Source organism: Anthonomus grandis, chromosome 2 (genome assembly GCF_022605725.1).
Source record: "Anthonomus grandis grandis chromosome 2, icAntGran1.3, whole genome shotgun sequence".
Lineage (NCBI taxonomy): Eukaryota > Metazoa > Arthropoda > Insecta > Coleoptera > Curculionidae > Anthonomus > Anthonomus grandis.
Window position 1 is genome coordinate 46,298,292 of NC_065547.1, and position 15,435 is coordinate 46,313,726.

At 31.6% G+C, this 15,435-nt stretch overlaps 1 protein-coding gene across 1 annotated transcript in view; it reads left to right on the forward strand.

The window, feature by feature from the left end:
- The window catches only part of LOC126750362 (vacuole membrane protein 1-like), a 66,940-nt gene that overhangs the window by 1,918 nt on the left and 49,587 nt on the right, over positions 1–15,435 (forward strand). The gene's annotated exons all lie outside the window — the stretch shown is intronic.

Genomic DNA, 15,435 nt, shown 5'->3' on the forward strand with positions numbered 1-15,435 from the left:
GGGATAGATAAACTTTCAGCATACGGAAAAACAGCACTTCTCGAACTGAATTAGTGTAAGACCATAAAACATCTGCGGCAATCGTAACAAGTGATTAGAAATGTCCTATTCTTGTTCTTCGGAGAATATTGTACGAACTCCCATTCTTGGTTTGTAACATACCCCCTTTTTCATTCTTTCATAAAACGTTGTCACAGGTACCTCAAAACGTCAGTTTCCTAACATACTTCGTTATTCTTGTGAATAAACAGATGGCAGCATAAGCCATAAATTAGTGGTTGCCATTATCCGCTGTTCGCGATTACCCCCCGCTCCGAAAGTTTTTTACATTCGTTGGTAAAGTGTTATATAATTAAAATATTTGGTGAATTCTTTCTTGACAATTCAAATTGAAAGAACTCGTCCATTATCTCGAAGAGACCTACGTAACTAGAGAAAAAATGAAAACTCCAAGACTCAGTCTCAAAATGTCTTTTTAATTAATCAGGTGACATGTTTCGCTAATAAAGCATCATCAGATCTTATAGCTAGATGACCTGCTAAGTACAGTACTTAAGGTCTGATGATGCTTTATTAGCGAAACATGTCACCTGATTAATTATAAAGACATTTTGAGACTGAGACTTGGGGTTTTCATTTTTTCTCTTGACAACTCAAGTCTATACGAATGTGGCCGTAGAAGGGATGCAGAGCTTGTTGGATACTGATGATAGTCCGAGTTGGATTTATACTTATTTCTATTTTATGTATAAAGTTTAATTGGAGATAAATATATAAGCAGGGTAGAGTTAAAATCCCTAAATCTATAAAAAGTGGCCTGCAGTGGTCTCGGTAGCACGCCCGCATATTCGTATGTGGCGGAGCGGACACAATTCTCGACGTTATCTAGATCAGGTCAAGCCGAACTGCAGCTCGTATGTAGGAGACGTATTAGAATTAAAAGTTTGTAGAATTAAAAAAAAATGGCATCATCGTAAGAAAAAAAAACATGCACTTATACTAATTTATTAACATTACTTATTATTAAACAAAACATGATAAAAAATAACAAATTATTGTCAAAAACAAATTTTTATTTTTTGGACTTATTTCCTACAAGTCCCACGTTTTTTTCTATACACATTATTAATGAATGTGCGGCCCTTTGTTTTTTCGACTGTTGCCAAGAGATGTTCTTTCAGAAAACGTATTTTTTCCTCCCATTCTTCTTCTTGCTGCTGATCTTGGAAACCTCTGTTATGTTAAAGACTCTGCGTTATGCAACGATAGATGCAACGTATCCGAGATATTTTAGTTATAACGTTTGAACTAATACCACGGACGCTCCGTTTTTAACTCATGTGTATATAACGTAAAATAACTCTGAATAAATTCGATAATAAATAAATGAAAGCCTGTTCGGAAGAACGCTTGGATCAATACAGATTGTAAGATGCGCATTTTTTACAATAAACTTTTTTTATACAGGGTGTGCCATGTAGGCGGGGCTAATACCAACTTTCTTATTTTAAATGGGACACCACTATAATATGTTATTATATTTTTGAATTCAACACAAAATTCCAAACATTTTGATGTGATGATGCTACATGCCATACTTTTATTCACCTGTTTTTAAGTTTTGCTTTTTTCTTTTAAAAATATTTTAAATTAAAAAATATGCTTTTCAGTAAACAGTTTTTATTCGTAATGTATTTTATGAATGTCCTATAAAAATGTGGCATTTTTATAATTTTGATATTGCTACAAGACGTGCCTTTACTGTCGGATAATCAGATTTAAGTTTTTTTAATTTTTTTTACGAAATGGGCTATTCAAGTGAAAAGCACCAGATTGAAATATTAATGACGATTGGGTACGGAGATAGAACAAGAACCCAAAATGAAGTTTTCCATTTATTCAGACAGAAGTATCCTGATTTACCACCCATATCTCAAAGCTACTACTATAAGCAAGATTGAAAAACAGTTTCGAGAAAGTCACGTAGGAACAATAACTAGTTCTCATCGATCTGCGCTTAATGAAGACACCAAAATTAATGCGTTATTAGCCATTGAAGAAAATCCTAATATTCCCATTAGGCGGGTAGCGCGCGAATTGGAAGTGAGCCAGTCTTCAGTAGCAAGGGTTTATGAACCAGAAAAATTTTATACCGATAAACTAACAATTCTTCAAGAACTCAATGAGAAGGATGCAGATAGAAGAATTGAATTTTGTGAACAATTTATGGAATTAATGCAGAATAATAATCTTATTACAGAAAACATTCTATTTTCCGATGAGTCGACATTTATGCTGAACGGAGAAGTAACGCCATCAAAATTGCCAATAGGCAAGGACACACTCAACACCCAGAAAAAATAAGTGTTTGGACAGGAACTCTAGGTGAGCAAGTTATAGGCCCAAATTTTTTCGAAGAATATTTAAATGATGGAGCAAGGTACTTACAGTTTTTACAAGAAGAACTAATTCCAAATCTAGCTGATCTATTCCCTGATCCAATAGAATCTGGATACAATTTTTCCAGGGAGATGAATTGGTAGGAGAGGACCTGTTGTATGGCCACCAAGATCGCCCGATTTGACTCCGCTGGATTTTTTCCTAAGGGGATATTTGAAATCCAAAGTTTATGTGACCAAGCCCGCAAATATTGAGGAGTTGAAAACTAGAATAAGGCAAGAGTATCGTTTAAAACATTTTTCCAGAATGCGTAAGAAACGTTCAAAATGAATTTGTAGCACGTTTAGGGCATTGCCAAATAGTATGGTTTACATTTTGAACATTTATTAAAGAAAAAGATATAAAAGAACCCTCTTTAAGTTTATAAAATACGTTTTCTTTAACGCCCTGTATTTTGAAATCAATCGAATAAAGGTATGGCATGTGACACATCAAAATGTTTGGAATTTTGTGGAGAATCCAAAAATATAGTAATATTAAGGGTGTCCCATTTAAAATAAGAAAGTCGGTATTAGCTCCGCCTACATGGCACACCCTGTATAAAAACGTTTTATTGTAAAAAATGCGCAACTTACAATCTCAATTGACGTGTCCGAATTTATTCCAAGTTACAGACTCGCGCTGTATATCTCTAAAAACATAGCCGCGTCATTTTTTTTGTTAAAGTACCATTATAACAAAACAGTTGCGTTTTTGGGCATTTAACAAAATAATGTTTTAATATTCCTTTAAATTAACTCTCAAAACGTAAAAAATTAGCCCCAGTACCTTAAAGTAAATTCACAAGTGAAGTCACAGTATAAAATTATAATGAATTCACTTTAATTGACTTTAACTTTATTCAAGAGAAAATCTTAAATAAATGAGTCATTAATGCATTATGTTTCAAGAAAAAAGGGAATTAAATACTTTTTCGACAAATATTTATCTTGTAATCGCATCTCTAAACTTGGGTTTTCTGTAGTAGGTAAAACTCATATAGTAATTAATGTTACATAGAGACTATTCCAGATATACGTTATTCCATACCATGATGGAACCTGAATCATAAAGTATATAAAAGAACTATTTTATAAAAAATCTCTTCTCAAGTTGTTACAGGACGGTTCCGATCTGATGGTAATAATGTACAGTTTGGATAACTTTTATGCTTAATAGAACCCCCGTACGTTATTTCCAGAGTTGAAATTAAAATGATTGTCTATTTTTTGTCATTGGAATATTTATTTTTAGGTTAAAATTTTATTTGATGTTTCTTGTGAATATCTCATCAGCCAAAGCAAGACCTAGCATAAAATGCAAAAAGATATGCTAATATGTTGTTTAATCTGGAATGAGATTTCTTCAGTTTAATTTCATTAAGTTTCCAGCCAAAATGGATTTGAAAATAAATTTCCATAAGTTCCAATAGTTCCAAAAACACCCACATTACAATAGTTATATTAAATCAAAGGTCTCAAAAGTGAAGGCGCCAGATTACACAGGTTTTATCTAATTAGACATGATTCTTAAAAATGTTGTTTACTGATAATATTTATTTTTAAATACTCCGGCTTTTTTACGGAATAAGCAGATTATTCAACTTTATTTCATGTTACCATTAATATGAGTGGCTCTTCTGGTGACTAAAGTAATCACTTTAAAATGCTTTGCCACTATTCCTTCCATAAAGAACTAGAATGCCTAATTAATAGTTTTACTCATTCTTTTTGACTATTGTTATTTATTGACTCAACCTTTTCAGCTGAAATAATTTTAGGATGTAATTCAAGCTATTAAACCAGGGAGACTATAAAAAAGACTACTGCCCTAAAAGCTTTACTACTAACAAATTTTATTTCCCATATCACCCAAGCAGAAGCAATTCTTTTGCCACCTATTTTATAAAATTATTTTCGGTTTTATTAAAATACTACACAGCGCTGCCACTTTAGTTACTATTTAAAAATCTATTTTTTCAAAAACGAACACTACAGCTTAAAAAAAAAATGCGGAAACTGACAATATAGGTTGCAGTAGAAAACATATCGGATATTTTTAAACATGTCGATGATATATAGGGTGTATTTTAGACAGTCCAAGTATAAATAATTAGTATAAGCTAGTCACAAAAAGCCTGGACCAGTATTTGTAACATTGGCAAGGTTTATTAACTTTTAAGTTCCTGAAATTGCTTTTTGGACAATCACTGATGAGTAACCAGTACACACAAATCATTAGTTTAATTTAGCACAGAAAACGAGTTTTATTCTAATGCTAATCAGGCCAAAGTTACAAATAGTATGGATCAGTTATACAAAAAAAAAGTGATAACTAAAAATTCTCTTCACTTATTAAATATTGCTTCCTTATAGTCTATATAGAAACTACACGAGTGAGTAAACTTACGCGTTTGGCCTTTGTATGAAGTAGGTATTTACGCAAATTTATGTTTACTTTGTGATATTTTTTTACTCAAAATGTGATATTTTCTTTTGTTTTTGGTGATATAAGCATATATATATATATATATGCTTGCCACCGCCTCGCTTATTTAGTTTTATAGAGTAAGTTAAAAAGGCCAAACCGAAAACTTGAGTTGTGAACAGTGTTCCAAAGACTTAGAGATTATATATTTTACATTTTAGAGCTTTAATTGTCCCATTAAGTTTTCGTAGCACCAAAACCTAGAGTTTACCTTATTAAACATCAATGCTTACTATAATCTACATATTATGTCTGATATTTCAACAAAAAAAATAATGCTTAATCATAAGGAAAAACATAATCAGTGCCTCTAATATAATTATTAATAGGAATATGTCAAAAATTGTGTGTTAAATTATGTGAGCTTATAAGCACATTCTGGAATGGCCAGAAAAACAATAAAATTAAAGACAAAAAGATTACAGTATCGCTCTATATGTGTCAAAGATTCTCTTAAAGCTTTAAGACCAATTTTTAGTCAGGTATAGGACATATAAAAATCATCTCAGGATCTTAAATAATGGTTTTTATTGTTAATTTATATGTCTTGTATACATCATACACAATTCGGCCAGTTTTGGTATTTTTTTTGAAGTCTCACTAAAAAATGAGGATTTTCCTGTTTCGCTCCTATTTATCACTGATACAATTGTACAAATTATTAAAATTAAAATACTCAATACACATATTTGAGGCTATGAGTGCAAAAACGAACTAACCCCAATATTATTAAGTGCTAAAAAATAGGTTTAAAAAAATACGAAAATGAGAGTGCGCAAAACCCTTTTAAAAAGACATTTTTGTAGATCGGATTAATTGAATGTTCTTGAGTGTTACTTATATTTGCGGAATTTATTTTAAATTTTTGGATATGGCTAATATTCGATTTTTTTATGTGGGTTAGTCCACTCTGCATTTAAAATTGATTGGGTTTTTTAATGGGTTACTATAACTTAAGCTATTATAAGTATTACGTCAAAACCTGTATTACTCGTATTGCCACGAGAATAAATAAAAAAATATAGAAACTTTATTTTTTTATTAAGTAGGTAGTTATTAAATACGTAAAGTTTGTTCTTCCTCAATTGGGCCAACTACTTCACCTCCAGTTGCTTGAGCGGATGACCTCAGATTTTTATAAAAATCTTGGTATATACAAGGGATGAATTCCATTAACTCAAGGAGATCTTTATTTTAGCTTCATTAATGGCATTACCATTTGGGTATAAAAGGGGCAGATCCTTAATTTTACTGTGTTAAAATAAACCTCTTCATTATTCGAGTATCCATTTCTATTATGGTAAAAAGATTTTTTTTAGCATGTCTTATGACTGTATGCCAGTCTTGAGGTATAAAGATATGTGGATGGAATTTCTTTTCTTTTTCTATGATTCCGAAATCTTGGTCGCATGGTAAATAGGAATGACCACTTACAAGGAATTTATGATCTATTTCTTCCATAGTAAATAATGGAGATGCAGTAATATAGTTACATATCAATGACATTTTTATATTACGATTCTGACCACCACATTGGTCAGAATACATTATAAGTCTTTTCGATGTAATAAAGTTTTAATGTAATATAAAATACAAAATCCCACCGCTTGCGGCCCCTTCGAAGCAATACTTTCATCCCATACAAACATGAACGAATTATTGCTTCCCATAGCATGTATATTAAAGCAGTAAGTCCATAACTGCCTTTTATAGTAACAATTGCCTGTGGTAAGTACATGTGTAGGAAGAGTCTTCATTAGATCAAAACAGATGACCGCTGCGTTTCCACTTTTTGCCAGTTCAGTGTGTTTTCTTAGGGTGTCTCTAGCACATAAAATTCTTACTTTTAGCAGCACAGTGGACTAACTGAGGATAGTCCACTTTGCTTCTTTAAACTTTTATTAATAATAAAGTTCAATAACTAGTTTAGTGCTGCCATCTCGTAACGAAAGGGAATAGGTCGTTTGGTTCACTGTGCAATAAATAGATTTTAACTTGACGGATAATATTCTATAATACGGTTGATTTTGAATTTTTGTGGGTTAGTCCGATATTGCACTCATAGCCTCATTTGTTGTAAAGAAATATTCATAATTTCATTACAATTGTATTAAAAAAAAATGAATCTCTTCTGAATAAGGGCAGAACACCCAAAATTGCCTGTTTAACGTTTTTTTTAGTACTAATTAACTATAATACCAGGGGCGGATCCAGGGCTGATTTTTGGGAGGGGAAAATTTTTTTGAACACAGTGAATCAGCATAATTATAATATATTGTAATTGATGTATTAATGTTCATTTATCAGCCATGTTCATCAGCCACAAATCCTTGTTTTTGATGAAAATGTATATTGATGTATGTATATACAGAAAAAATATTTCATAGAACAAAACGACGAGGACCCAGTTTTGCGAATCGTTCAATGACTTCTTCAGGACTGACTTCAATGTCTTGGTGAATGTATAGCAAAGCCAATCCAATCAGTCTTTCTTGTAGCATTGTTGACCTCAGCCATGTTTTCAAGCAGCGAAGAGTAGAAAAAGAACGCTCAGAGCTTGCATTTGTCACAGGCAGTGTGCAAAAATATACAAAGATAAGCATTGATAGTCGGGAATATTTCAACATCACAGTTCTCCAAAGATTGTAATGCAGTAGTTGGAAGTGGATTCGCTGAAGTCTTTTTCTTCTGCTGCCAATAGCACTGCCAGTGGTTCAACTCGCTTTTGAACTTAAAACGCTGCACGATATTGTCATCAGTTATGAGTCCTTTGAATCTTTCTGTCAAACAGCTGATAAGATTTTCGCTTTCAGTTGGATTGAGCTCACATACTTTCGTAGGCAGCAGCATACTCAATTGAAAACCGTCTGGAACTTCTTTCGAAAAACAAGTCTTGAGATCTTCGCAGATGGTATCCAACAAAGGAATGTATACCGAGACCCTGTAGTAATCTTCGCAACTACTAACGCTGTAATTATCGCGTTTCGTTTGTTGGCCACAAGTTCTCGGTTTTTGTTCAGGAACATCCACTTTTTGTGCTAGTTTTTTCGCATCTGAATAAATACTTCTGAAATTTGCATCAGCTTTTTCTCTCCGATCTTGAAAGGTTGCAAGCAGCATATCTATCATCATTGATGCTTTTGCATTATCGATGGACTTTTTCTGAAGCAATACGCTGAGTGAATGAGTCAATGATAAAGTGTCACAAAGACAGAAAGGTCCAACGATAAATTCGAATTTGCACAAAGCTGATATTAGGACTGTTGCTTTTTCGGCTGTTTCCCTGTTTTTCCACTCACTGATTTTTGTCAAAGCTTCTACAATCAACGATATTTTGGAGGCAAATTAAACAACAGCATCATGACGTTGAACCCACCTTGTTTCCCATAACTGTACCAGGTGTCCTCCAAGTTTCGTATTTCCAGACTTGAGTAGTGTCGTATTTGAGAAAAATGTCTGCAGGTTATAAGTTGATGCTTGATTGATTGAGTTTATATTTTTCATCGCGATTTCCAAAGAAGCTCTTAATTTGCATACCATAACTACTGTTTCTATTACTTGTTATCTACCATGTATTATATGAGTTTAGTGTTAGAGAATAACTTTATAACGTATTGACGCAAAGGGGTTCGAGGGTTATATTTTCAATTTTCAATTATGTTAATGCAAGAATAGATTGGCGCCGGGCGCGTATAACAATATATCCTTCATTTCTTATATCCACCTAAGATTTAATGTAACTACAATTTTAGTAGCATTGCAACATGACTGTAGCTTTCATCGATGCCCATGGTTATAATATTAATAAGATAAACATAAAATCTGTACTCACCATATTGCAGGTTCTTCCTTGCTACAATACAGTTTTTCAAATCTCCGATGATGAGCACTCACAGCACAATACAAATAATTGAATTAAACAAATAATGTAGTAATGCATATGTTTGTCACTTGTCAGTCAGCTGATAGATTTTTCAATTCTCGGAAAACAGTAGAGGAGTATGTCATTTACTAAGCTCGCAGATGGAGCTAAGTGTAACTGCGAGTACGAAAAATGTTGCCAGTGAAGTACACCTTATGAAAATACTTCACTGATCACTTCTCGGTGACATTATTCAGTTTAATAATTTAAAAATGCAGTGAAAAGTCTGAGTGGAAAAAATTTGTTAAATTTTCATACATATATAAATTTGAAAGTTGCATCAATTTTTTTCATGCAAATTGATCGATATAAAAATTCACAAATCGAAAAGTTTTTTTTTGGGGGAGGAATTTCTTTCATTTCCCCTACTTGGATCCGCCCCTGATAATACTAATTAAAATATTTCATATTAGGTGCAGTATATAATCTATTGTATTATATTTCTAAATAATTTTATTGTTTTTAAATTATTTTAATTGTGTTTGACTTGAATTTATTAAATATAAAATACTCATCCATTTTTTCAAGAGACCACACAAAATGTAAACAAACAAAGAAAAAACAAAGTCAGGGTCTCATAAGCCAATTTTATTGGCTACACGTGTTTCGCCCTATAAGCATCGCATCATCAGGCTTTATGATCTACACACACACACACACTGTTTTTTTTTTGTTGTTTTACTTTACTTTTTTTTTGTATGTGTAGGTCCTGAGGCTTGATGATGCCTTATAAAGGGCAAAACACGTGCAGCCAATAAAATTTGCTTATGAGACCGTTACTTTGTTTGAATTTATTATTAAAAAAAAGGTTACCGCAACAGTTGTTAGTAAGGTAGATAAGGAGAAATTGAGAATGACAGTTCAATAATGAAAATTTACCATTATTTTTTAACTATTTACTAGTTCCCTTATCTAAAAGTCTTTTTATTGAATCCTTTAGAAACACATACCCAAAACTGCGTCGACGTGATTGATATATTATTAAAATTACATTTTCCATTGACCTATCCGGAAGAGGACTTAATATAAACCGAAACGTCGACACTCAAAAAAATCCAGTGTTGACATAACGAAACGTTTTCTTGGCCATACCACTTTAGTATTAAAAACGTGACAGACTGATCGTTTTTTGACTATTTTTTCGACTATTTATGTGATGGTCTATATATATGTTAATTTTAGATTAAGCTATCCGTACGGTTTCATATGAATGTGTCGTGAGAGTGTTATTAGTCGTAAATGTAAATTAACATGTTATATAATACGGAACGCTTAAGAAAGGACAAGCCGACAAAAATCCATATTTTTAAGCAATATTTGAGTAACAGTAGCGTATCTTTCTTAAGGCGATCCGTATTCGTTTAATTAGACTTACACTGGCAATATACTTTGAGCAAGAACTATTTTAACACGAGTATAGAAGTTCTAATTAATTGCCACGAATTAATACACGTTTTTGCTTCCAGAGCTTGTAACGTTAGGAATCGAGTATCCGAATTTATTCACTTTTCATTATATGTTTTAAGTTTTATAATCCTTCTAGGGCTCATTAATTTAAGGCCATTTAATGCTGTTTTGTTACACTTAAAGGCAAATACTCATATAACATTTTAACTACCTAAACTAGTATGGTTTAGGCCCGAACACCATGTTACTTAGTACGTAATAAAACATACCTGTTAATTTATATTTTATAGTAATGATAATTTTTTATGCTAATAAAATTAAGATGCTTCGTAATAAACTTGTGGTGTAATTTTTTACTGAAACTTGCTTAATTAAGAAAACTATGTGATTTTATTCTGGAATATGAACTTGATAACATTTATATAGTCCAAAAGTTTCGGCCGGGTTGTATATGATGAAAGATTGATATTAAATTATTGTTGACAGTTATTAACAAAATTTAAGACAATCTAAGAAAAGCCCTAAAAATGAACTCTTGGCTTTATAAAATGGTAGTCAGACCCTCAAACAAAGGAATCAAAGACAACTGCAGGGAGTTCATCCAAAAGCATTTGGATGTTATTTTTCATTCTTTGTCGAAGATATCTTCTTCAGTTTTCACTGAGGTATCGTTTTAAATCACTCCATAATAAGAAATCCGTAGGATTTAAATCTGGTTATCTAGCCAGCCACAATACAGATTCAATGGTCTAGATAAACTTTATTTAGATGCTCTTTGACTAATAAACTAAAATGAGCGTTGTTACGCATATACCACATATTCATGCTTCTTTGTAATGAAAAATCTTCTAGCAGAATGAGCAATTTTCCGTCCAAAAATTGTAAATATCTTTGGTCATTTAGCCTATAGGTGGTAACTCAATGAATCGTATTAAATATTCTCCAATTATTCCTCGCCATAAATTAATTTGAAATTATAGTTGATGGCAGGTTTGTCTTATTGAATAAGAATTAACGAAGTAAATTTAATTTTCATTTATTCAACATAATAATTACATGCTTAATACAGGATAGATCTAAACAAAATTAATTGTAGTAATCCATTGTGATTAAGCTTTCTTAAGAGCCATATGCAAAATTCTACCCTTGCGGGGTAATTATTCGAGCAATCGTTGCTCTCGAAAAATGGTATTTACTGCTCATTTAGAAACTTGAACATTCCTAACCACAACTGTAAGATTTTCAACGACAACATCTAAAACATTTTTTTCTACTTCAGCTGTACGTACAGTTCTGGGAGTTCCACTATATCGGGTAATGTTTGGAAAAATCCAAATCGTTTTTACTACTCAAAACTTGACTCAAAATAAGGCTATAATCTTATATTTCTTTCCAGATTCTCGTAAACGCTGAACGATATGTTGGCAAGTCTTCGAATTAGGCAGGTGTCTATTAGGGATCCTGTTAGCGCACAATCTTTGTGCTTTTATAACATTACATCTTGCCAATCCGTATACATTAACTGCATATCAGAATATTTAACAAATGTATACTCTATGATGTTAATATTATTATTAGAAACTTTGTTGTGTACTTGCAAGTGTGTCCAACTATTAAAAAAAAAAATTCTTTGCAAATTTTAAAAACAAATATACCTAAAACTATTGACCCTAGACATTTCTAACAAGTGGGCCTTTTTTGTTGTAGAAATACGAAAAAATAAGATTGCTCATAACGGACTCTTATTTCGCATACTAGAAAACCTTTGTATATCGAATTTCTGGCGAAAATAGTCAATATTTCGCAAACTATTAACTTTGGACTAAGGTATATTTGAGTCAATTCACATATGTCGTTATATAGTATTTTCAGTTTCGAGATTTCCCAACCTTTCATAGACACCCTGTATAGCTAAAAAAAGACTCTCGATATGAGCTTCGAGTCTCTTACTTTAACAAGCAATTAATAAATATAATGAAAATTAATAAAAAAGATAAGTATATATTTATTCAACAATTCGAATATAGCAAAAGGTATCTTTAACTGGTCTTGAGATATAAGTACGCTATTTAGATATAAATGAGACATATTAAAAATGTGTTATAAGGGAAGGTACTAAGGATTTAAATCGGTCTAATTACAGGCTTTATATATTAAACGAATACCTAATAAATAAAAAAATTACTGACAATAATTTCTGGAGGCTCGTTCAAGAGGATAAAAAAACTTTTGAATATAGAAACTGATATTAATATGTATAGTATCACTGTGAAGTATTATAGGCAGGTTTGAGAATCTGCAAACAAGCAAATATAGAAAGAAAGAAAATGTGCTATATTACGTAAGAATAATCTTGTGTACAAGCATCCTACAAGCTAAAAAAACAAAACAAAAATACAAATTCAAAAATTGACAAAACAATGAACAAAATTAAACACAAGAAGACAAAACTTTTTGAACATACTTGAATTAAAGATAACTAAATAAAATAATCAATTACTAAATAAAGGTAAACTTGTTGACAAAACTAGAGAAGAAAAAAGGAAAAAAAAAACTTTCCAACATGTCCAAGGTTAAAACCTATCATTAAAAAAGTCATCCAGGTTATAATATGCCTTAGCCAATAAAAGCGACTTTAATTCTCTTTTAAATTTCTTAACATCTGATATATGTCTAATACATAGAGGAACATGATTGTAAATTTTTTTACTTATGTAAATTAATGAGTTTTTGGTAAGGGAAGACGTAGGAATAAGTAGGGGAACATCATTTACACGACGAGTCAAATGGCCAGTGTCAGAGGGTAGTTTGGGAATTTTGTGAATAAGAGCAGCTGTTTCTAAGATAAAGAGTGAAAAAAGAGTTAGGATTTTTTCAGAAATGAAGAGGGGTTTGCAAGAATCTCTTAACTTAGCAGAACACAGGTGCTTTTTTTTGAATAACAAAGATAATGTTAAGCAGCCCATTATGGGTTAAACCCCAAAAAGGAAAGCCATACCGAATATGAGATTCAATAAGTGAAAAGTACACTGAACGTGCAACCACCCCTCCCAGCTCTTGTTTTGCCATTCTTACTGCAAAACATCCAGAAGATAATTTCCCAGCTAAATGTAAAATATGATCTTCAAAGCGAAGGCGACCATCAATGGTAATTCCTAGGAACTTGCAGCACTCTTTATTCTGCAAGAGGCAATTTTCGTCAAACATCAGACCCTGAACATCGCACTTAAACCCCATAATAGACGTCTTTCTTACATTAAACACGAGTCTGTTGGAAGCACACCACCCTGATAAAATCTGAAGGTCTATGTAGGAACGAGTGTCAAGCCTATGGAGTCTATATGCAGAAGACGGGCATAGATCAAGACCTCTAACACTTTTCTAATATTCTGTTAAATCTACAGCTTTGCAGTACGACAGGAATATTGTTTATAAATAGTATCATGTAAGACACAAAGTTGAAGGGAGCGTGCCCTTTAGATGAAATTTAAGCAAAAAAGTCCCTTTAAACATTGGTTCTAAACGTCTTAGATATTGAGCTACAATTAAAAAACTTTTTTTTATACCTTTAATATCCCTGTAGATATTTTTCTAAAAAATTAGTACGCAGTTTAAAATACTTCTCTAGCTGATATCTAAGAATGAAATGTTTTTTTTTTTTATTTTAAAACATTTAAATACATACTTCATGGTCCATCCTTTTATAAAAAATTTCAATTTGCTCAAATCTAAGCGACGAGTCCATGTATTCTATGCAAAACCTATGCATCTAGCGAAGTTCAAGAGATCAAATATGTTATAAATGAAATAAAGAATTTAAAAATAATGTTTAATACAGGAAAAAACCGGAGCTTTTTTAAAATTGTTCGAATACTAACATTTTAAAGGTGTATTGGTAAATGGTTGTCCATAAATTATAGTTAATTTACTTCAAAGAACTGGGTTCTGAAAAAACAAATGATCTAAAATTAAATCATTATCTTTGTCTGACAATTAATACGTGACGTCATTGCTCATAACAATTTACATTACAAATTAAAATCCTAAAAATAATGTATATATTTAGGACATACATACCTATATTCCATATTAAAAAAAACTAAACCTTTGTATAAAAAATTAAAACAATGTTATATATTGTTATGTAACTACATAACAATATATAACACAAAAAATAAATTTGTAAAATTAAACCATGTTTAAAAAAGAAAGTGAAAACAATAGAAAACTTAATAGCTCAATTAATATAATTGGATAAACGAGAATTAAAATAATCTCCAAACTATGATTATATTGATACAATATAAAAGACAAACACATCATTTTTCAATGAAAAAAAAGAGAGGTTAATATTTACATGTCTCTTTCATCAGTTTCTGTATATACATAATATACATTTTAATTTGTAATGCCCAGTTATTTCAGTCTAAAAATATTCTCTGATATTACAACTTTAGCCTAATATATTATAATCTAATTTAAACATTAAATGTTACACAAAGCAACACACAACCTTAAACCAATCCCATCAACTCACATTTAAGATTATTGTATTTAATACCTTTTCGCAGAAAAGTCCTTACTAATAAGAGAGCATTCTAATAAAAATGAGTGCTGCAATAAGGAATCTAGAACAATGTGATGATTCTTAAGTTAGTAATCAGATACACTAAAACAAACTTTAGCGAGTAGACCTGGGGAGATTATACTAATTCCAGAAGTATGATTCCCAATAAAAAAGTAAGTCCTTTAAGGAATGAATCTCAAAAACCGGTTCTGTATCTCTTCAAGTCTGTTGATATTATTATTCTTGTATCTAGGAGTCCAAATGATTGAGGCATTTTGTTGCAATCATTCACTAGTTTACCAAAATGCAAGTTAAAGGACAGTTTGAACACCCAATTATATGTGACACCTTTGGACATTACCACCAAGTTGATATTTAAATATAATAATTTAAGATTTACAGGAGAATGATGTTACAGAACATTTGTCAAATATTAAATACAGTTCAGTCTCATTACAAATCTGGATTACTGGGAGTCAATATCTGTTTGCAGAGTCTCAAAATCAAGCACAGAACCTATTCGGAGAAATACCTTTACCATTATCAAAAGGAAGGAGCAAGATTCAAATAAGATTCTATTATTGGTGTAAATTATAGAGTAAAGGTTCAGGAT